The sequence below is a fragment of the Podarcis vaucheri genome (assembly GCF_965113315.1).
Source record: "Podarcis vaucheri genome assembly, chromosome: 10".
NCBI classification, from domain to species: Eukaryota; Metazoa; Chordata; class Lepidosauria; order Squamata; family Lacertidae; genus Podarcis; species Podarcis vaucheri.
The window spans coordinates 3,599,941-3,621,172 of NC_138748.1; the positions used below are offsets into that span (position 1 = coordinate 3,599,941).

Sequence of the window (21,232 nt, forward strand, 5' to 3'; positions counted from 1 at the left end):
CCTCTTTAAACTTTGCAAGCAGAAGGTGTGTCTTGAGACCACAGCACAGGGGAGGGAACTGTAATTTGCCTCCCCAGCACTATTTTCATGCTGAAAACTTTCTCCTTGCCTCCCCCAAGCTACTTGTCCTGACTAGATAAATGTATGTGCATGCATTCATTCATTCATTCATGCATCTCAGTAGTCACATCTAATTTGGTCTTAAGTATCTGATTTTTGTTGTCTTCATTTCTAGAGGTTCTGTGATTGATTGCATGATCCAGGGACTTTTCCCCAGTGGTTCCCTCCTTTTGGAGATCCCCGACAGAAGCTCCGCTGGCAAGTTCATGCCAGACTTTTAGAAGCATAGTTAAAAGCAAGAAGGGCTTGTTCTTGTTCTTTTTCCTGGTTCTGATTTCTGGGTGCTACTGTATTTTTCCTTGTGCAAGTGTGTGTGATTCTTTAACAGTGAGCTGCTTGCAGAGCCCTCGTGGCTAGTAACGTGTCTTATGAATGCTACAAATAAATAAATCTGGCCCTGTTTGCAAAAGAACAAGGAAGAGATGGGGAGAACTGCAGGCAGCAGTGTGACTAACTACCCAATGTATTCTATGCGTGGGATATCAAGCAACAGGTGCTGGATCAGGACTAACCCAAACAAAAAAGGATGGGGAAAACAAAGCGTCTGGAAAGCTGCGAAGAAAGAGACCTGTTGGTGCTAAACAGATACTGTATGCACAGGTGGGCCGATGTTTACTGCGCATCTTCCCCCACCCCATTTCAAAACACTGAAGGATGGCAAACACAGCAAGACATGAAGAGATGTTCTCGCTTGGTTACATTTTAAAGGGCAGACACATGCTGATGCTATAGGATGAAACAGTTGTTTCACTCGCAGATTTAGGGAGCCCAATTGAAAATGCTGCCATAAAGATTTTTGCCTGCTGGCTTTTGTGCTGATTCTGAGCTCTCTTTGCTTGTCATGGCAGTTTTGTATAGCTGGCAGTCTATACAAAAGCTCACTGAAAGCGTCAGTTCTGGATGGCATTTCTTTGCTATCTGACAGCAGCTCCTGGGTAGATAATTGTGAAATATTTCAAGTGCTCAGGATACAGGGGCTGTGCCAATTATTCTCCACTTTTACTTTGGTGAAAAAACTATAAGATAGAGGTCCTCCCAATCTAGACCAAAATAATAAAAAATTGTCAAAATATTTACTTAGTTTTATCCTGCTAGGCATCATATCCCCCTCTACTGCTTTTGTGCCCCCCCACTGCCCAACCCCCCCCCCCTGGCTGCTTCTTTCCTGGATTAGTCACCTGGGTGTCCACACCCCAAACATATATCACCAAATGGGATGATGCCACACCTACACTGCCAGCCACAGTCATGAAAGAAGGAACATTTGACTACACAGTGACGTCACTTGGGAGGACAATGTACACAAAGAAGGAATTGAAACAAATAATGCTGGGATGCAAACAGTGAAGAAGAAGTGTTTTGGCACTGACAAGTAATGCTTGCAAAGTCATCACTATCACCACCATCATCATAATCTCCAATACTGACCACATCAATCGTCAAGTCAGAACACTCAAGAAATGAAAAGAAAATGCTATTTATTTAGGTTGAGATATTATTTAAAAGAGAAAAAAAACCTTACATTTTTGCTAGCCCAGTGTCAATTATCAGTGGGCACACAGTTATCAGAGGAGGAATGACTGCTGGGAGGCGCTCAGAAAGAAGAAATGCCACAGTGCGTCTGCAGCAGCACGAGCGGACGCCTTCATCTGCTCCAGGTGCAACAAAACATGTCCGTCTCTACGGCCACAAAAGACGCTGCAACCTTCCAATGGTTTGACTTCACCCCCAAAGGCAGACTCCTCCATTGTCTCCCGAGACAGACAGATGCCAAGCACGGCCAACAGCGAATGAGGAAACACATGGTCTGATACGGCTCCCTGGGTGACCTTGAGCTAATTATTTCACATGGTTCTTGTGAGGGAAGGAAAAGGGATAACCTGAAGTACATGGCCTGATGGGAGATGGTGTACAGAGTCCCCTCTGCTACTATGCAGCAAGCATGCCAGAAGGAACACTCACTTTTCATCTCACTTTTATCCTGAACACATCAGTCCCATGCACAGGTCTTTGTCTTTTTCCAATGTATAACACAATATGTGCATCTGGCAGTGCTCAGCAATCTGTGGACTTGCCTTGTAGCTTGCCTGAGAGTGGCCATGGCAGCAACAGCCCCTTGTTTAATGAGTGTCCTTACCTACAGTACCACTAAGTTACCAGACACGTAAAGTACCACTTCCTAGGTTCAGTGGTGAAGGAAACCGCTTGGGCGTCTGGGGTGGGGTGAGGGTGGGGGACACCGCAGGGCCTCTGGAGTCTGTCTGCCTCCTTCCACTCAGCCACCCTACAGCTGGGGGGGGGCAGTGGGTGGACCGTTTGGGCAGCGCAGAACCTGCGCACCCCCAAGCCACCATGTCTCTCCCAGGAGAGACGCATGGCTTGGGCGCACTGCAGGCCCTGAGGTGAGTGCCGCCCAGCATTTTGTCACCCCCCCCAGTGGTGACACCTGGGGCAGCCCGCACCCACAGCACCCACCTTCCTCTGCTCCTGCCTAGGTTGTCATTGAATGTAAGCCGCATTTAGCTAGCCTGCATCTAGTAGTCTCACAAAGTCACCTAGAATGTTTATATGGACAAAACAAGCACTTGGAAAGCCTGCATCCCATGCTCAGGGAGGTGAACAGACAGGATATGCAAGGTTCAAAGTGGCTCACTGGCTCAGGAAGAGGGTTAATAATCAGAGCATGATGTGATACCGGTAGAAGCAAACAAGGAATGAAATTGCTTGATTCATGAAAACGAAACGAGCAACGGCTCAGCCAAGGAGCTCCAGACATGAGAGTTGAAAAGGTTTCCAACAATATCTTCCTGCTTTGTTTTTGAGACATTTCTGTGAAGCTGGGGCCAAGATAGGTGAATTTCAATTAAAACTAGGATGAAAGCTCTTGGAAGGGCTTTCAAAGAAATAAAAACGTTGATAGCAAAGAATTCCACATCTGCTGGCTGCAATCTCAGCCAGCAGCCTCACATACACATATGATCCACTCATGATCATGGGTGATAGTTCACTGCAAGAGACTTGTGAAAGCAATTAAGGACAGGTCCACAACAGTCTGAAGGGCAGCAGTTGAAGAAGGAGCAAAAAGGGTTTTCTTGTGTGTGTGTGTTTCTTTGTGGCTGGTTAGCTGTTTTCCCTGTGTAAAGGTCAGAGGGGGCAGGGTTTCTGTTGAGGCAGGGGATTAGCTGTGGGAGGAGCTTATCAGAGTCTGAAGGGCAGCAGTTGAAGAAGGCGCGCGCAGTTATACCCATCTTTTAGATTTAGGGGAGCTAGTCTCAAACGTTTGTTGGGGGAGACCTAGGTTTTTTTTGTGTGTGGGGGGGAAGTTATTTGTCCTGTCCTCAAGCTTTTTATGATGGAGGACCTCTGTAGCCACCCCCAACGACACGATCTCAAGATGGAAGGGGAGGGAACAGCTGCAGTCGCCTGTGATTCCTGCGCAATGTTTGCCATCTTGCCAAAGGTTGCAGGCAGCTTTACCTGCAGCAATTGCATGTTGATTGCCCTTTTAAAAGACAAAGTCCAGCAACTGGAGGAACGTGTAGCTACGCTCCAAAGAATTAGAGAGCTGGAGCTCTTCTTGGAAGCAACAGAGCACACCGTCCCCACCAAGGAGGAGACAGGGGACTCCCCTGAGAAGGAGGCTAGTTCACCAACACAGGAGCCAGATATATGGAGAAACGTGACTCAAAGAAGTAGGAGGCCCAGGGTTCACTCTGATTGTTTAGAAATACACAATCGCTTTGAGGTCCTCTCCCCTAGCATGGAAGACGAAGAGCAGACTCCATTTGAGGATCTCTCCCTCATTACAGTCGATCAGGTATATGAAGACGAGCAGCAAAGTCAGTCCTCAGGGAATGTGCAGGCGACCTTGGAACGGACAGCTCACGGAAGAACCCCGACCAAACCCAAGAGGAGGCGTGTAGTGGTGATAGGGGATTCCCTACTGAGGGGAACAGAAGCAGTGATCTGTGGGCCTGACAAGATGTCTCGGGAAGTGTGCTGTCTCCCCGGGGCTAAGATTCAAGATGTAACTGAACGACTGCAAGGAATCATAAAACCCACTGACGAATACCCCTTCCTCTTGGTTCATGTGGGAACCAATGACACTGCAAGCAATAGCCTCCAGAAGATCAAAAGAGACTACGAGGCTCTCGGCAGGAAACTGAAGCAACTAAATGCACAAATTGTCATCTCGTCTGTCCTCCCAGTTGAACGACGTGGCCCAGGGAGAGAGGGGAAAATAGTGGAAGTGAACAGCTGGCTTCGCAAATGGTGTAAACAGGAACGGTTTGGATTCTTAGATCACGGACTGCAGTTTCTTGAAGATGGACTTCTGGCAAGTGATGGGCTGCACCTCACAACGGTTGGGAGAAATGTTTTTGCCAAAAATCTCAGAAACCTCATCAGGAGGGCTTTAAACTGACTAATGTGGGGGAAGGAGACAGTGCTCCTGAAGGTAGGAGTCTATCAATTAATGAAGATGATCATCCAAATGTCATAGACCAAATGGAGCAAACAGCACGCGGACCTAGTGGAGGGAGGAAAAAATCCTTAAATAAGAGACACGGGGGAATGATTAATGGACTTCAATGTCTCTACACTAATGCGCAAAGCATAGGAAATAAACAAGATGAGCTTGAGCTCTTGGTACAGCAAACTAAATATGACATAATAGGCATCACTGAAACCTGGTGGGATAAGTCCCACGATTGGAATGTAATAATGGAGGGATACAATCTATTTCAGAGAAACAGACCAGACAAGAAAGGAGGAGGAGTGGCGTTATATGTCAGGGGTGTGTATACCTGTGAAGAGATCCAAGATTTAGAACCTCAAAGCCAAAGTGAGAGCATTTGGGTCAAAATTAAGGGAGAGAAGAATAACAGAGACCTCATTGTGGGAGTTTACTATAGATCCCCAAGCCAAACGGAGGACATAGATGATGCCTTCCTGGAACAGATGGCCAAGCATGCAAAAGGAAGGGAGATAGTAGTAATGGGGGACTTCAATTACCCGGATATTTGTTGGACGTCAAACTCAGCCAAGAGCATAAGGTCAAACAGATTCCTCACTGGCCTTGCAGACAACTTCATTGTCCAGAAAGTGGGAGAAGCAACAAGAGGAACAGCCATTTTAGACCTGGTCCTAACCAATGTTGATGACCTGGTTAGTGGGGTAGATGTGGAAGGATCATTAGGCGCGAGTGATCATGCTCTTCTGAAGTTTACTATACAGCGGACAGTAGCAGCCAAGCATACTAGGACTCAATTTCTTGACTTTAAGAAAGCCGACTTCATAAAACTTAGGGAAGTGCTGGGTGAGATCCCATGGACAGCAATACTAAAAGGAAAGGGAGTTCATGATGGCTGGGAGTTTGTTAAGACGGAGATAGTAAAAGCACAACGTCAGGCAATACCAATGAGACGAAAACATGGAAGGTGCCTAAAGAAACCAGGGTGGCTATCTAAAGAACTTTTAACTGAATTAAGATTAAAAAAGGATGTGTACAAAAAATGGAAAAGGGGGGAAACCACCAAAGAGGAATTCAAACAAATAGCCAGCACGTGTAGACACAAAGTCAGAAAAGCTAAAGCACAGAATGAACTCAGGCTTGCTAGAGAGGTTAAAAGCAACAAAAAAGGCTTTTATGGGTATGTTCGTAGGAAAAGGAAGAACAAAGAAACAGTGGGGTCACTCAGAGGAGAAGATGGTGAAATGCAAACAGGGGACACAGAAAGGGCTGAACTCCTCAATGCCTTCTTTGCCTCAGTCTTCTCCGATAAAGAAGACAATGCCCGACCTGAAGAATTTGAAGCAAATGATTCAGCAAAGGAAACACAGCCCAGAATAACTAAGGAGATAGTACAAGAATATTTGGCTAGATTAGATGTATTCAAGTCTCCAGGGCCAGATGAACTGCATCCAAGAGTATTAAAAGAACTGGCAGATGTGATCTCAGAACCACTGGCAGTCATCTTTGAGAATTCCTGGAGAACAGGCGAAGTCCCGGCAGACTGGAGGAGGGCAAATGTTGTTCCTATTTTCAAAAAGGGGAAAAGAGAGGACCCAAATAATTACCGCCCAGTCAGTCTGACATCAATAGCAGGGAAGATTCTGGAGCAGATCATTAAGCAAACAGTCTGTGAGCACCTAGAAAGGAATGCTGTGATCACCAATAGTCAGCATGGATTTCTGAAAAATAAGTCATGTCAGACTAACCTGATCTCGTTTTTTGACAGAATTACAAGCCTGGTAGATGAAGGGAACGCAGTGGATGTAGCCTACCTTGATTTCAGCAAAGCATTTGACAAGGTGCCCCATGATATTCTTGTAAAGAAGCTGGTAAAATGCGGTCTTGACTATGCTACCACTCAGTGGATTTGTAACTGGCTGACTGACCGAACCCAAAGGGTGCTCATCAATGGTTCCTCTTCATCCTGGAGAAGAGTGACTAGTGGGGTGCCACAGGGTTCTGTCTTGGGCCCGGTCTTATTCAACATCTTTATCAACGACTTGGATGATGGACTCAAGGGCATCCTGATCAAATTTGCAGATGACACCAAACTGGGAGGGGTGGCTAACACCCCAGAGGACAGGATCACACTTCAAAACGACCTTGACAGATTAGAGAACTGGGCAAAAACAAACAAGATGAATTTTAACAGGGAGAAATGTAAAGTATTGCACTTGGGCAAAAAAAATGAGAGGCACAAATACAAGATGGGGGACACCTGGCTTGAGAGCAGTACATGTGAAAAGGATCTAGGAGTCTTGGTTGACCACAAACTTGACATGAGCCAACAGTGTGACACGGCAGCTAAAAAAGCCAATGCAATTCTGGGCTGCATCAATAGGAGTATAGCATCTAGATCAAGGGAAGTAATAGTGCCACTGTATTCTGCTCTGGTCAGACCACACCTGGAGTACTGTGTCCAGTTCTGGGCACCACAATTCAAGAAGGACACTGACAAACTGGAACGTGTCCAGAAGAGGGCAACCAAAATGGTCAAAGGCCTGGAAACGATGCCTTATGAGGAACGGCTAAGGGAGCTGGGCATGTTTAGCCTGGAGAAGAGGAGGTTAAGGGGTGATATGATAGCCATGTTCAAATATATAAAAGGATGTCACATAGAGGAGGGAGAAAGGTTGTTTTCTACTGCTCCAGAGAAGCGGACACGGAGCAATGGATCCAAACTACAAGAAAGAAGATTCCACCTAAACATTAGGAAGAACTTCCTGACAGTAAGAGCTGTTCGACAGTGGAATTTGCTGCCAAGGAGTGTGGTGGAGTCTCCTACTTTGGAGGTCTTTAAGCAGAGGCTTGACAACCATATGTCAGGAGTGCTCTGATGGTGTTTCCTGCTTGGCAGGGGGTTGGACTCGATGGCCCTTGTGGTCTCTTCCAACTCTATGATTCTATGATTCTAGGCCATTAGGTCCCTGTGGAAAAGGTTTGGCTAGAGAGGCAGCCTGGGGGCCCAGGAACCAGAGCCTCCCACAACTGCCTTGGTACAGGGTGTAGCATTGGGGTAGGAACATGGCAAGGTGCTGCAACATCCCTCTTGTGGCTCTCACAGAGAGGAAAGGGCAGGCCAGAAGAACAGTGGGTCAAAGGGCCTTGTAGGGATGCCCCCTGTGAGGCATGGCCGAGACTTAAAAGCCAGCAGGGCAGGAGCAAGGAGTCAGCTTGGAACACTGCACAAGGAACCCTGCTTGGCACACAGAAGAAGTAGATGTGAGAGAGTGTGGGAGAAAGAGATTGAAAGCTTGCATGAAGAGTGAGAGAGTGTAAGAAACTGAAAGTTTGCATGAGTAGGGGAGTGAGAGAGACTGGGAGAAAGCTTGGATCATGTGTACCGGGGAACTTTAGCTGGGGTTGAGGAGAAGCCCTGGCACAAGAGGGACCAGGAGGACTGGACTAGAAGGCCCTCCCTCGAGAGTGGGAGGAAGGTGGAAGGACCTGAAAGGAGTGTAGGGAAGTCTCTAAGGAAGGACTCTATGATAAGCTCAGTGGCAAGCCAGAGAAGTGTGTGCGCTGTAAAACCAACCAACCAACCAACCAACCAACCAACCAACCAACCTGAACTCCTTCAGGAACTAGAACCCCATCAGGTGAATCCTGCAGGAAGGGAACACAATGCCATTCTGTGGGCTTCCTTTCCAAAATCTATAATACTCCCATTCGTCAAAGCCCACAGGATCAATGGGGATGCTGTCTCTAATGCAGAACAGAGGTTGCAGACCCAAGCCTCAGTGCCATTCCCAGATTAAAGATGAGATTAGCAGATGGTGTCCAGGGCCTGCAGCAGACTTGAGAACTGCAAAGTAAGGTTTTTGAGCAGGAACTCAAAACAATCTCAAACTTTTACTAGCTGATGCCATGCTCTCCCTAAAGGAGGCATTAATTTCAGCCACTACAGAACCACAAGTATATGTCCTCAGATTCCATAATGGAAGAAAGGTGATACATAAGTATAAAACAAGAAATAAACCAAAATTTCTTCTGCAACCTGCAGGATATAAGCACATCTCTTCTGCTGCTATTCTGCCCCTACTTTCACAGCCCATGTGCTGTCATCTCTTTGAGAAATCTAAGATAGCCTTGGATACTATTTAAGTCACTAGCTGTGGTCAAGCAGAAACAGAAAGCACAGAATAGGAAAAAAAATGGAGCCAGGAGTTGCCCATTTCCTCAGTTTCCCAATCAGATAGTGAACGAGAAAAGTAGAGCTGCAATGTTTACTCAATTAATAGTTTAGATTAATGAATTAAAAACTTTTAAACCAACTAATAAGATGCTAGCAATTTATCAAGCAGATTTTTTTAAAAGTATTTTTCACACAGATACTTATAAAAACTGTAATTGGCAAATGCAATTTTGAAAGATGCACTCCCCTCTTCTCTCCCACCAGCCGGCCGGTGCCTCTTATAAGCTGATGCCACCTATGGTGCACTTATGCGCCATCTGAAAACAAATAAAAGCATCCCTCTTGATTTAGGACTATTGTTTTTAATCACATGCAAGTTAGAACATGTTTAATCAATCACTCAGTTGATTAAAACTCTTCTGATTTCTTTATTCAGGCGACAGCCCAGGGCGGGGGAGGGGAGACGTCCTCAGAGGTAAAAACCAGGCTGCTCTTTTTGAACCATCCCTAGCAAACAGCTGCAATAACTCTTGACTTTAGCCAACTGAAGTAAGTTTTCCATCACGATTGATTCAGCTTCTGGGAGTATCACAAAATGTTTATGAACATTTCAGCTGCCCAGAAATGTAAAATTGTGGCTGCAGGTGAGCAGGCTGCATAAGACTGATTGCTTCTCCATTTAAAAACCATCCCTGCACATACAGAAAATAGCATGTTGGAGAAAGTTAGGTTGGCATGCCAGCTTTCTATGTGCAAGGATATGTTTCTCCCCCATTAAATTAGCCTTCAAATGGGAACTCCTACCCCTCACCTGAAACCAGAAGTGATGCAGTCCAGGAAAAGCTCCACTGCGTAATTTTGCTGACTGTACAAGCTGGTGTTAACATGCAGTTGGTAAGGCTTAATTGTGATTTGTGGTAAAAGTAACTTGTGATGGATAGCTGATTTCCCACTATTGTTGTTTGTGAAAATTTGCACAGAGTAATAGTCCAACACTTTCAGGAATTGTGGAGTGGGATACTCGCACAATGGATATTTGCAGAATTCACATGTTACGAAGGTTTGAAAAATTACACTGACTTGTGATCACAAACACAGCAACCCTACAGAGTTTTGCAGAAACACTTTATATTGCAGTCTATTACCCTACAGAGAAACAGCAAAGGTTCTCTAGAGAGAAACATGGTTTTCTTTACCATTAAAACTATTTTAAAACTAGCCCCCAGAGTTTACAATCAGCAATATTGCACATTACCAATCACTGGAGATTTGGAAGCATGGGATATTGTCCTCCCAACTGTAGCTTGTGAACAAATTAATAGTGATGCCACAAATATAAAACACAGTGGAGCCACAAGAACTGTTCCTTGTTTGATACTTGCCAGTCCCTGCCACCACTGACTTCAGCAAGCTACTGGAGGTCCCAATTTGCACTTTATTTGGCAAGCATTTTTGCAGCTGTAAGCTACCCTCAGCGTGAAATGGAGACGCATACTTGTAAACATGCAAGAACATGTGCTGGACACATGCAGGGAAGTCCTGATTAGCCACAGCTGCCTGATGCATGACCACTCCATTGCCACAGGCGCATGCCTCTGCACACATACACTTGTGACCAAAAGAGTGATCCACCCCCTAAGGAGATGGCACCGCTTTTTATGCCTGAATGGCAAAACTGGTCCACAGGTGACACGCCTCTCTTCTTTTTGAATGGGCCTTGCAAACTGAGAGCCTTTCAACTTGAGATGCAGCAAAGTGAACTTGGGGCGCTTGGCATGTAGCTTGCAGAGCCAAGCCTGCTCTGAGCTGAGCCCCATCACCCGCTCTGAGCCCTCCCTGCTCCTGTTTCTGAAAGTTTGATTCAGGAACCGTAAGGATACTTTTCCATAATAGTAGAAACTAAATCCTGACAAATTGCTGCTGAGCCTACTTGATAACACCAGTTTGCAACAATGCAATTGTGCACATCACACAAAGAGTTAAACTATTTTGGAACCATGGCCTGAATAACAGTAGCTGAGGCAGACTAATGGTGTCACTCTTCAGTATAAGAACGCATGATCTGCAACATATTTTCTGGAGCGAGTACCTTGTGCCAGAAAAGGTTAGAACAAGTAGCTACAAACTGCTCTTCTGCAGCCAGAACAGAAACAATATTGCCGTGCTCAGCAGTATGGGTTCAACTAGTGTGAAGTCAGCTATTCATAGGGCAGCCTGCCTGTTGGGCCCTCTGCCATCCTGACAGTACTGGATAGGAAAAATAACCACCCATGTTGTTTTACTCTTTGGTGCTTGGTTAGGGGTCAGGATACAACACTGGCATACAAATCAGACATGACACATTTCATGAGAAATACCGGGGGTAGGAAGCTACTCCAGTGTGAATCCAAATTAAGCCTGGTGCAATGCAATCTTGGTTACACCCCTTACGATGCTGCCGAAGGTGGAGCTCAGACAGGTTTGGTGGATTCTCACCATCAGTGTTGGCCCTTTCAAAGTGCACATATAGACTGCAAATATATGCACACACAACCTCATACAGTCAAGCTAGAAAACACCCCTTTCTCTAGTTTTCAAAAATAATTGTCTCCGTTATTTGTACTTGTTCATTTCTGCAGTTCATCCTTTATCTGTTTTGTTCCTTTAGGGTAGCCTCTTGACTGTTTCAGAAAGAGTGCTGCTGCATCGTTTGCTTGTCTGCATGTGTTTCATTAAACCACTGCCAGTACTATTAATAGAAACAATTGTTTCTTTTGGAAATTTTGCATGGATGCTGCAATCTACTTTTCTGCTTTCCCCACTCAGCAGTGAACATGCTTAATAACACAATCAGGAAAGTGATCTCATATGGATTCGTTTGCAGCATGGGAGAGGGAGAGAGAGAGAGAGAGAGAGAAGCAAAGATCTCAAAATAATGGGAAACTGATTGATTTACTGAATGTGAAACAACTTTCCTGCAAGAGCATAGGAGATCCTAATGTTTGAATGAAAACAAAAAATATTCCAGAGGTTTCACCTTTTACAAGCCTCAAGCTGTGCATTAAACAGGCTGCATCCATTTAGAGCGCAAAGGGACAGCTCCATATTAGCAGATCCTAGTAAAAGGCTCCCAGACTTGTTTGAATTTAGATGATTCCTTGTACCTTTCTCCTCACACCCCCAGCCACAACCCCAGCACACCTAAAGCCCATCCACATTGCTTTCCCTCTCTCAGCTCCTGCAGCGTAATGGTTTTCCTAAACCTAGGCATTAAAAACGTATTTTTTAAATGGGAAGACCTAGCGATTCCATGTTATAATGAGATCCTAGAAAAAATGGCATCATAAAGCAGCTACAGTTTGTGCTTCCCTTCAGCCCCCCCTTTTTTTTAAGGAAAAGGAAAATGCTGCATGTTCTCAATGGCTTCCCCCCTTGATGGAAACAAAGACTCGCGTTACCTTTCCCTCCACCTCAACAGGAGCGGCGGCGGCGGCGGCGGCGGAGCAATTCAGATTTCAATCCCACTCTTCCCAGAAAGAAAGCATCCCATTAAGTCCAGTTTCCTCGGGCCTTTGGCCTAACAGACAGAGGCGGCGGCGGCATCCATTTGTGAGGACTGGCTGGCCTGGAGGCGCAGCCCTTTCTCTCGCTCGCGTCTGCCAGGAGCGCCTTCCCTAGGCGACCACATCCCCGGCCCCGACGCCGCCGCGGCTGCCGCTAACGGTCTCTCGGAGAGAGCGAGCCTGGCTCGCCTCCAGAGCGCGCCGCCGCCTCCATCCTCCGCAGCTCCCAGCCGGCCGGCGGGAAGGAGGGAGGCAGGGAGGGAGGCAGGGAGGAGCGAGGAAGGAGGAGGCGGCGGCGGGGCCCGCGCTCGCCCAGCGGCTGAGATGCTGCGCGCGTCCCGAGGCGGCTGGCAGAACTCGCCGGCGGGCGCGACACTGCCGGGCTCTCTCTCTCTCGGGGGCGCCCGGGAGGCCGCGAGCAGCAACCGGGGAGCTTCGCCGGCGCTTCCAGGCGGGGCCGGAGCGGAGGGAAGCGGCGAGGCCAAGCAGCCGGCGAGGCGCAGAGAGGCGCGCTCCGTCGCAACCGCTCAGGCCCCGCCACACACGCCTTTCAGCAAAAAAGGCCGGGCTCCGGCATGGGAGCCGAAAAACAAAGAAAGGCCACCTTGGCTTGTTGCTCTTCCCTCGGCTTTCCGGCGCAGGAGCCGCGGAGACTGAAGGAAGAAGGGCGAGGCCGAGAGGGATCCCCAGGAGGAAGCCGGGGCTCGGCCGAGTCCCCGGGGCCGCGGCTCCTTCCTTCAGTCCTCGCTCGCCATCGCGGCCCCTGGGTTAGATGCGCGCTCCCCCTGGCCAGGGCATGCCAAGTCTCTCGGCTTTTTACCTCGGTAACTAAAAGGGGCTAGTAGGTAGGAAAATGCTCTTCTGTCCGTGAATTCGTGTTCTCCCAGACAAGCAGCCCCAGGAACTGGAAAAGATCAAGGGCGGGGAAGCCATGGCCACATCTTGCTGGACTACAGTTCCCATCCCTCCCTGCCCCAACCAGGGGCCAGCCATTCTTGCCACCCAAGCCGGATCCCGAACTCTTTGTGGCTGTGAAGAGTTGAGGTTTGAAGACCTGCTGAAGCAAACATATAAGCAAGTTTGCTGAGTGTGAAAAGCAACTCAGATTTCTGTCAACCAGAATTAAAAAACAGCCTCGCTGATACGGGAGGGACTGATACCACCTGTACCGTCGTTGACTGTTTTTCAAGGTAATGCATCAAATTCTCATAGCCAACTCAGCAGTCGGGTATGAGAATCTGAGGCTGTCTTAAAATGCAAAGTCAAGTGAATTTTGAGGATAATAACCTTGACATGGTGGCGAGTTGATGGATTGTGGTGATGGATTGTCTTTGCAGAGGTGGTAGCTGGTCTTGTAGATGATTTTATATGGCAAAGTTAAAACTTCCAGAGCATGGCCTGAGACAGGAGGACATCGGCTGCAAATCTAGAGCCAGACCTCAATCATAAAACAGGTACAGCAGTAACCAAGGAAAGAGCACGTCAAACCATGTGGAGAGAATTCATCCTTCACTGGCAAATAGAGCCTGTCCCTGCATATTTGGGCCTATGGGATAAGGCTTCCACATCACAATATGACTTGAATACATACTTGAGATTCAGCAATTGTCTAGAAATCAGCATGTTACGATTGGATCTGCTGTTCAACCTTTTGAGCACATACTAAAATAATTACTGTATTGGCAAAACCAAAAGGACAATATTGGGGATGCGAATAAAACCCATCCTTGGTAACACAGTGATCCCCTTTTAGCATCCGGTCCTTGTCTGCCTTTGCCCCACCTTTGGGGTCAGTTTTCTGGTCACGTTGGAGGGAGATAAAATGTTGGGCCATGCAGATGATTTCTATTCCAGGCTGCCCACCCACTGCTGCAAGCGCAGCTCATGCACCCACTCTGCCCCACTCACTCAACCCCGGCCACCACCACAGGTCCAGAGCCCTCGCCTTCTTCCACCCATCGCCACAAGCTCAGCTTGCTCAGCTGCTGCCTCTCTCGCTCCCTTCACCCCATGCCGTCTCCTTCCTTGCTCCCTCACCCCCCTTGCCTGCCTCAGCCTGGAGCATGCGTAATCCATTGCCAGCGGGACAACAGACTAATACAAATAGTACAGAGAGAAATATTACAACGGATTCAGGAAGATTCTAAAAGCACCAATCATAAATCTTAAATGCTGAAGTTTTGCTTCAGTGTAAAATATTTTCTCTTCTTTGTGTCATGTCTGTAATCTAGATTGGTTCTAGAGACTGCTGTCCAAAAGGGGTGGCTGCAGTTACTTGATAGGCATTTGAAAATCCTCTCCTTGATTAAGTCATCCATGCCCTTTTCTCTCTGTGCTGAATGAAGAAAGAAGCTATGACTATGACCTTGCTATATGCTCACCCACAATTGTCCCCATTGCTTGCACAGCCAACTTCTGCTCTCAGATGGACCCATTGCAGGGTAACGCAGAATCAATCTGCAATGAGCTTTTTTGTAAAAACAAACAAACAACCCCACAATTTTTATTGCTTTTTAAACAAATACAATAACCATTAAACATTTATCTAGCTGTACCTCTAATGGTGTGTGTTTTATCCATTGTCTCTAGACCTACACTTAAGCATCCAGCATTCAAACATTCTAATGTAACCTCTCCACTGAGAATATTGAGCAATTGGTACTGCATAAGAAGGTCTTGATTTTGGTCATTAACATAGCTAAAGAAAGGGGTCCATGTTTCTCTATACGTTATGCCTTCAATTGCCCTCCTGTGTCTAGTGCAGGCTTCCTCAACCTCAGCACTCCAGATGTTTTGAGACTACAATTCGCATCATCCCTGACCACTGGTCCTGCTAGCTAGGGACGATGGGAGTTGTAGGCCAAAAACATCTGGAGGGCCAGAGGAAGCCTGGTTGAGTGAGACTCTCAGACATTGCTGTATCCCAGATATTATTTCCCCCTATGTTCAGGGGTATTTCAGCCTGGTTCTTCCATTGCTGAGCTATCACTAATTGTGCTGCGGTCAGTAAGAAGCCTACTAGTTCACTGTGGCACAGGGTGGAGCCTAAATCTATTTCCAAAGATAGTAGGGCTAAGGCAGGATTTGGAGAAAGGGGTTGCCCTGTAATTGCGGATATAATGGAAATTACTCTCTTCCAAAAGTTTTTAACATAAGGGCATTCCCACCAAACATGAATAAATGAACCAAGATTTCCACAGCCCTTCCAACATAAAGGGGAAGGAGAGGGATTACTTTTTGCCAGCCTGACTGGCATCCAGTGCCATCAGAGGATGACCTTGAGGGAGGCCTGAGATGGTTTAGAACGGGGAGTAGTCCAGTGCCTTTCAGTTGGGTGGCCTAAATCTGATTCCTACACAACTGAAGGCTTCTAGCACCCCCACCTGCACTTCCTGATATACAGATTGCTGTATATTTGGGAAGCGGCACCTTTCAGGGCATATGCTGGCCTGCTGCATAAGGATTCAAACAAGGGAAGTGTCTGTAGGCCCTCTGCCCTGCACTCCAAACGAAGTGCAAAAGAATGAGTCTGAGCTACCTGAAACCAGGTAGTATGAGTGTCTTTTAATTTGCCTTGCAGTTCCTCTTGGGAAATTATACAGATTGTGTAAATGCCTACATCCTCTCAATCCTTGAACAGTTGATAGTTATTTGTGTACAGTGGTGCCCCACAAGACGAATGCCTCACAAGACGAAAAACTCGCTAGACGAAAGGGTTTTGCGGTTTTTGAGCTGCTTCGCAAGACGAATTTCCCTATGGGCTTGCTTTTTCCCTGTGTAAAGGTCAGAGGGGGCAGGGTTTCTGTTGAGGCAGGGGATTAGCTGTGGGAGGAGCTTATCAGAGTTTGTAGGGCAGCAGTTGAAGAAGGAGCAAAAAGGGTTTTCTTGTGTATGTGTGTTTCTTTCTGGCTGATTAGCTGTTTTCCCTGTGTAAAGGTCAGAGGGGGCAGGGTTTCTGTTGAGGCAGGGGATTAGCTGTGGGAGGAGCTTATCAGAGCTAGCAGGGCAGTTATACCCATCTTTTAGATTTAGGGGAGCTAATCTCAAACGTTTGTTGGGGGAGACCTAGGTGTTTTTTTTGTGGGGGAAGTTATTTGTCCTGTCTTCAAGCTTTTTATGATGGAGGACCTCTGTAGCCACCCCCAACGACACGATCTCATGATGGAAGGGGAGGGAACAGCTGCAGTCGCCTGCGATTCCTGCGCAATGTTTGCCATCTTGCCAAAGGTTGCAGGCAGCTTTACCTGCAGCAATTGCATGTTGATTGCCCTTTTAAAAGACAAAGTCCAGCAACTGGAGGAACGTGTAGCTACGCTCCAAAGAATTAGAGAGCTGGAGCTCTTCTTGGAAGCAACAGAGCACACCGTCCCCACCAAGGAGGAGACAGGGGACTCCCCTGAGAAGGAGGCTTGTTCACCAACACAGGAGCCAGATATATGGAGAAACGTGACTCAAAGAAGTAGGAGGCCCAGGGTTCACTCTGATTGTTTAGAAATACACAATCGCTTTGAGGTCCTCTCCCCTAGCATGGAAGACGAAGAGCAGACTCCATTTGAGGATCTCTCCCTCATTACAGTCGATCAGGTATATGAAGACGAGCAGCAAAGTCAGTCCTCAGGGAATGTGCAGGTGACCTTGGAACGGACAGCTCACGGAAGAACCCCGACCAAACCCAAGAGGAGGCGTGTAGTGGTGATAGGGGATTCCCTACTGCGGGGAACAGAAGCAGTGATCTGTGGGCCTGACAAGATGTCTCGGGAAGTGTGCTGTCTCCCCGGGGCTAAGATCCAAGATGTAACTGAACGACTGCAAGGAATCATAAAACCCACTGACGAATACCCCTTCCTCTTGGTTCATGTGGGAACCAATGACACTGCAAGCAATAGCCTCCAGAAGATCAAAAGAGACTATGAGGCTCTCGGCAGGAAATTGAAGCAACTAAATGCACAAATTGTCATCTCGTCTGTCCTCCCAGTTGAACGACGTGGCCCAGGGAGAGAGGGGAAAATAGTGGAAGTGAACAGCTGGCTTTGCAAATGGTGTAAACAGGAACGGTTTGGATTCTTAGATCACGGACTGCAGTTTCTTGAAGATGGACTTCTGGCAAGTGATGGGCTGCACCTCACAACGGTTGGGAGAAATGTTTTTGCCAAAAATCTCAGAAACCTCATCAGGAGGGCTTTAAACTGACTAATGTGGGGGAGGGAGACAGTGCTCCTGAAGGTAGGAGTCTATCAATTAATGAAGATGATCATCCAAATGTCATAGACCAAATGGAGCAAACAGCACGCGGACCTAGTGGTGGGAGGAAAAAATCCTTAAATAAGAGACACGGGGGAATGATTAATGGACTTCAATGTCTCTACACTAATGCGCAAAGCATGGGAAATAAACAAGATGAGCTTGAGCTCTTGGTACAGCAAACTAAATATGACATAATAGGCATCACTGAAACCTGGTGGGATAAGTCCCACGATTGGAATGTAATAATGGGGGGATACAATCTATTTCAGAGAAACAGACCAGACAAGAAAGGAGGAGGAGTGGCGTTATATGTCAGGGATGTGTATACCTGTGAAGAGATCCAAGATTTAGAACCTCAAAGCCAAAGTGAGAGCATTTGGGTCAAAATTAAGGGAGAGAAGAATAACAGAGACCTCATTGTGGGAGTTTACTCTAGATCCCCAAGCCAAACGGAGGACATAGATGATGCCTTCCTGGAACAGATGGCCAAGCATGCAAAAGGAAGGGAGATAGTAGTAATGGGGGACTTCAATTACCCGGATATTTGTTGGACGTCAAACTCAGCCAAGAGCATAAGGTCAAACAGATTCCTCACTGGCCTTGCAGACAACTTCATTGTCCAGAAAGTGGGAGAAGCAACAAGAGGAACAGCCATTTTAGATCTGGTCCTAACCAATGTTGATGACCTGGTTAGTGGGGTAGATGTGGAAGGATCATTAGGCGCGAGTGATCATGCTCTTCTGAAGTTTACTATACAGCGGAAAGGAGCAGCCAAGCATACTAGGACTCAATTTCTTGACTTTAAGAAAGCCGACTTCATACAACTTAGGGAAGTGCTGGGTGAGATCCCATGGACAGCAATACTAAAAGGAAAGGGAGTTCATGATGGCTGGGAGTTTGTTAAGAGGGAGATAGTAAAAGCACAACGACAGGCAATACCAATGAGACGGAAACGTGGAAGGTGCCTAAAGAAGCCAGGGTGGCTATCTAAAGAACTTTTAACTGAATTAAGATTAAAAAAGGATGTGTACAAAAAATGGAAAAGGGGGGAAACCACCAAAGAGGAATTCAAACAAATAGCCAGCACGTGTAGACACCAAGTCAGAAAAGCTAAAGCACAGAATGAACTCAGGCTTGCTAGAGAGGTTAAAAGCAACAAAAAAGGCTTTTATGGGTATGTTCGTAGCAAAAGGAAGAACAAAGAAACAGTGGGGTCACTCAGAGGAGAAGATGGTGAAATGCAAACAGGGGACACAGAAAGGGCTGAACTCCTCAATGCCTTCTTTGCCTCAGTTTTCTCCGATAAAGAAAACAATGCCCGACCTGAAGAATTTGGAGCAAATGATTCAGCAAAGGAAACACAGCCCAGAATAACTAAGGAGATAGTACAAGAATATTTGGCTAGTTTAGATGTATTCAAGTCTCCAGGGCCAGATGAACTGCATCCAAGAGTATTAAAAGAACTGGCAGATGTGATCTCAGAACCACTGGCAGTCATCTTTGAGAATTCCTGGAGAACAGGCGAAGTCCCGGCAGACTGGAGGAGGGCAAATGTTGTCCCTATTTTCAAAAAGGGGAAAAGAGAGGACCCAAATAATTACCGCCCAGTCAGTCTGACATCAATAGCAGGGAAGATTCTGGAGCAGATCATTAAGCAAACAGTCTGTGAGCACCTAGAAAGGAATGCTGTGATCACCAATAGTCAGCATGGATTTCTGAAAAATAAGTCATGTCAGACTAACCTGATCTCGTTTTTTGACAGAATTACAAGCCTGGTAGATGAAGGGAACGCAGTGGATGTAGCCTACCTTGATTTCAGCAAGGCATTTGACAAGGTGCCCCATGATATTCTTGTAAAGAAGCTGGTAAAATGCGGTCTTGACTATGCTACCACTCAGTGGATTTGTAACTGGCTGACTGACCGAACCCAAAGGGTGCTCATCAATGGTTCCTCTTCATCCTGGAGAAGAGTGACTAGTGGGGTGCCACAGGGTTCTGTCTTGGGCCCGGTCTTATTCAACATCTTTATCAACGACTTGGATGATGGACTCAAGGGCATCCTGATCAAATTTGCAGATGACACCAAACTGGGAGGGGTGGCTAACACCCCAGAGGACAGGATCACACTTCAAAACGACCTTGACAGATTAGAGAACTGGGCCAAAACAAACAAGATGAATTTTAACAGGGAGAAATGTAAAGTATTGCACTTGGGCAAAAAAAATGAGAGGCACAAATACAAGATGGGTGACACCTGGCTTGAGAGCAGTACATGTGAAAAGGATCTAGGAGTCTTGGTTGACCACAAACTTGACATGAGCCAACAGTGTGACGCGGCAGCTAAAAAAGCCAATGCAATTCTGGGCTGCATCAATAGGAGTATAGCATCTAGATCAAGGGAAGTAATAGTGCCACTGTATTCTGCTCTGGTCAGACCACACCTGGAGTACTGTGTCCAGTTCTGGGCACCACAATTCAAGAAGGACACTGACAAACTGGAACGTGTCCAGAGGAGGGCAACCAAAATGGTCAAAGGCCTGGAAATGATGCCTTATGAGGAACGGCTAAGGGAGCTGGGCATGTTTAGCCTGGAGAAGAGGAGGTTAAGGGGTGATATGATAGCCATGTTCAAATATATAAAAGGATGTCACATAGAGGAGGGAGAAAGGTTGTTTTCTGCTGCTCCAGAGAAGCGGACACGGAGCAATGGATCCAAACTACAAGAAAGAAGATTCCACCTAAACATTCGGAAGAACTTCCTGACAGTAAGAGCTGTTCGACAGTGGAATTTGCTGCCAAGGAGTGTGGTGGAGTCTCCTACTTTGGAGGTCTTTAAGCAGAGGCTTGACAACCATATGTCAGGAGTGCTCTGATGGTGTTTCCTGCTTGGCAGGGGGTTGGACTCGATGGCCCTTGTGGTCTCTTCCAACTCTATGATTCTATGATTCGCAAGACGAAAACGTCTTGCAAGTTTGTTTCCTTTTTCTTAACACCGTTAATACATTTGCGACTTGACTTCGAGGAGCAACTCATAGAACGCGATGTGGTAGCCTTTTTTGAGGTTTTTGGTGATTTCTGAAGCTTTTCCAAAACTTTTCCGACACCGTGCTTCGCAAGACGAAAAATTCGCAAGATGAAAAAACTCGCGGAACGAATTAATTTCGTCTTGCGAGGCACCACTGTATCTAAAAGCTGGATGATTCAGGAATGGGACCACTGGTGAAGTGCCACTGTTTTGTTCCATGTTCTCCACACCATCAGTACTGATCTAGTAAATGGATTGTCTATTTTCCTTACCTCCTTCAAGGACAAAGGTAAGAAGGGGCAGCCTCTCATTGAAGGTGTCAAAGAGACATTGTCAAGTTGGCCCCAAGGGTCCTGTGTTCTTCTGCTGAGCAATGGGATCAAGGATTTGATTTGAAAAGCAGCATAGTTACAGCAGTAATTCCCCATTCTGCGCCATGTGGGACTGGATGCTGCGAGGCAAATTACCAAAAACTAAAGTTTCCTGTGAAGCCAAATTTCATCCCTACCCCATTGAGGAGGCTGCCTGTTGCCACCTCCATGATTCCTGTGCTCTAACATGATCTCCTTCCATTCAGTCTCCACTGGGCGATTCTGGCATGCTGCCTCAACATCAGATATGAGCTGAAGACTCAGTTGTAAGAACCGTTTGAC

The 21,232-nt window shown here is 46.7% G+C and overlaps 1 protein-coding gene and 1 long non-coding RNA gene across 9 annotated transcripts in view; one reads left to right on the top strand and one right to left on the bottom strand.

The window, feature by feature from the left end:
* FRMD4A (FERM domain containing 4A) overlaps nucleotides 1-21,232 on the bottom strand; it is a 466,163-nt gene that overhangs the window by 205,342 nt on the left and 239,589 nt on the right. The window contains exon 1 of one of the 8 annotated variants that reach the window (XM_082240079.1): nucleotides 12,206-12,511. The exons of the other annotated variants lie outside the window; for them this stretch is intronic. The gene's annotated coding sequence lies outside the window, so the exon portion shown is untranslated. Of the gene's footprint in view, nucleotides 1-12,205; nucleotides 12,512-21,232 lie in introns of those variants that run through there. 8 annotated transcript variants of the gene reach the window in all.
* The window catches only part of LOC309541926, a 145,249-nt gene that overhangs the window by 97,247 nt on the left and 26,770 nt on the right, over nucleotides 1-21,232 (top strand). The window lies entirely within an intron of this gene.